This window comes from Chenopodium album, chromosome 2 (assembly GCF_948465745.1).
Source record: "Chenopodium album chromosome 2, dcCheAlbu1.1, whole genome shotgun sequence".
In the NCBI taxonomy this organism is placed as follows: domain Eukaryota; kingdom Viridiplantae; phylum Streptophyta; class Magnoliopsida; order Caryophyllales; family Amaranthaceae; genus Chenopodium; species Chenopodium album.
In genome coordinates this window covers 34,390,459-34,393,292 of record NC_137835.1, presented here as the reverse complement: position 1 = coordinate 34,393,292, position 2,834 = coordinate 34,390,459, and the positions used below count along the sequence as shown (strand labels likewise).

Genomic DNA, 2,834 nt, shown 5'->3' with positions numbered 1-2,834 from the left:
CGCGTTTTTCATCCCGTTTTCCGAAAATTTCCCGCGTCACTCCAAAACTGTACCGTGTCACAGGAAAGTGCACCGTCTGACGGTACAGTCTGACCGTGTCACGGTATAGTATGACCGTGTCACGGGATACTTTTTTAGGGTTTTTATCATTTTAGGGTTCCGTGTGCTCCCTCAGCACATTTTCCCTATAAATACCCCCTCATTTCTAATGAACGGGGCACCGAGTAATTCTCTAATTTTATTTTCTCTCTTCTATGGTTTAGCCTAAACACTAGCCTACCCTTTTCTACTTCAAAATTCCTTCTTCAAGTACTCAAAGGAGTCCATACTTTACTCGTGGTTCTATCCTTAAGCCAAGGCGTGAAAGGTAGAATTGTTTGAGGGTTTGGCCCCAAAATCAACTTTACTTTATTTAATTTAATTTAATTTAATCATCGTTTTAATATTTCCTTGAAGTTACTAACTCGTTTATTATTTTGTAGGTTCAAACAAACAGAATCAAAGTAAGGATCATGCTCCTTTTGTTTTTATTATTTTTCTAACGATTTTATGTTGTTGGAATTGTGATTAAATTGGTTTTAATATTAATGTTGTTCTATAATTGTTATGATCACCATATTGCATGTTTAAAGGGAATATGTAATTGAAAACCACGCCTAATAAGATAATTTGGACAATCGGTTTAGGATCCCTTTTAATCTTATTATTAATTGAAGTGATCACCAATATTTTAGAATTATGTGTGCATTAATATTAAACCAATGTAGTTAAATAATAGTTTGGAGCAAATTGAATATTTTGTTTGTATGCCTTTGAGATCGCAGGAATTACTTTTCACTATAAGAATCGAGTAGAAGCCAATACGGGCGAATGTGACTCCATGACTCACTTCGTACCATCATCCCCGATCCTCCTTTCGTGGTTCCGAACCATATGGAGTTAGTAATCTCATGGATTATGAATGGGGTGTAACCTTCACGGGTCAATCGTTGTTTCCTATCGTTGTCCCTTTATTCGTGGTTGCCTTAAATGATCCGTGAACGGTTTACATGTTCCTTAAAAACTTGTTGGCGGCTCCCTACTTTCCTTGTCCCTAATCGTAATGTCAATTCCCACTTCCTATGAGTGCCAACCATATTCACCACATGCTTTAACGTAGGCGCACTTCAAACGACGCCTACAGCCACAATTGTAATTATGGTTACCATAACCTTAGTTATAGTCTCCATATCCTTGGCCATGACTTTGACCATTATAACCATGGTTGTTATAGCTACCACAAATCCCTTGGATTCCATGGTTTCTATAACCACCATTTTGGTTATAATTATCATAGTTCACTTTGTTGTAATAATTCTTATTTTAAACATTCCTTTGAGCATCAAATCTAGGTCCAACATTGTTATTAGCAACAAAGTTCACATGTTCATTCTCATTCCCAACATATTCATTACAAAGAACATTAGGGCAAATAGAAGCATCATGGTCATTCAATCCACACAAATCACAAGAGCAACATTTTCTAATCATGAAACAAGAAGAAGGAAGAAAGTTAGATGAAGAACCTCTCCCCTTAATTTGGGATGGAAAAATCAGTGCTTGTGAGGTCGCGCTCTCAAGCTTATACTTGATAGAAACTACCACCTTTCCTAAGTCCAAAATTTGAGTCGACAAATTGTTGATAGCATTGAGTTGTTCCATTTAGCATCCCATAGTACTACTCTTGTTATCGGCTCCTTATTACCATCTTGCCATTCCATTTAGTTTCTAACTACATCCTCAATGAAATCTATTACCTCTTCCTCGGTCTTGTTCATGATTGGGTCTCCGGCTCCGGCATCAAGACTTGCCCTCCCTTGAGGACTCAAACCGCAATAAAAAATTTGAATGATTAGGTAAGTAGGGATTCCATGGTGAGGACACTCGCGTTGATACTCTTTATATCTCTCCCATGCTTAATAAAGGCTTTCACTAGATTTTTGCTTGAAATCTTGAATTAAAGCTCTTGCCTCCGCCGTTTTCTTTTGATGGAAAAAACGGGAAAGGAATTCCTTGGTGACTTCATCCAAAGTTCTCAAAGAATTAGGCTTCACTTCCTTATGTAGCCACTCTTGATCTCTTCCAATTAGAGAGAAAGGAAATATATTGAGCCTTATGAATTCTTGAGCAACCCCGTTCACCTTAATTGTGTTGCAATATTTCTCGAGTTCCTTAAGATTATTCAGGGGGATCTCATTTACTCCTCCTCTATATTGCCGCCTTTTAATCAAAGTTATCATTGCCGGTTTGATTTCAAAGATACTATCCGGGATCAATAATGGAGCAATCCCGCTCTCATACTTGTATGCACTCGGATAACTCAATTCCTTCAATGAAACCCTTGGGATTTCTCCCATGTTAACTTGCACACATAAACTCAAAGGAAAATTTTAGTAACACGGCAACAAATGTAGCCAAATGAGAAAAATCTTTTTGTATATTCGAATTTTAGTGAAACAGACTCAACAACAATAGCAAACAACTACACCATTCCCCGACAACGACAACATTTTGATCAAGGGTGGAGCCTATGTCGTTGAAAACTAATCTACCGAAATCAAATCAAGTCCTATTCGGAATAAAATACCTTCTATCACCAACGACAAGAGTTAGCGCTAGACTACAGGCTTAGTACCAGGCGACATTTGTCAGCGCCAGGCGGCAGCTGTTTGCACCAGGCGACTGCCTTGTCGTCTTGCGGTAAGTTAGAAATCAAACACACTTTATACGCGGAATCCTATTCTTTATACGATTAAGAAGCTAATTCCGCGTTGATCAGATTAAAATCATGTTTG

General features: G+C 38.0%; 1 non-coding gene across 1 annotated transcript; it reads left to right on the top strand.

Moving 5' to 3' along the window:
• Positions 1 to 1,905: 1,905 nt before the first annotated feature.
• On the top strand, positions 1,906 to 2,011 carry LOC145607387 (small nucleolar RNA R71). The gene has a single exon (XR_014105553.1). It is a non-coding gene; the product is annotated as a small nucleolar RNA R71 (small nucleolar RNA).
• Positions 2,012 to 2,834: the final 823 nt, after the last annotated feature.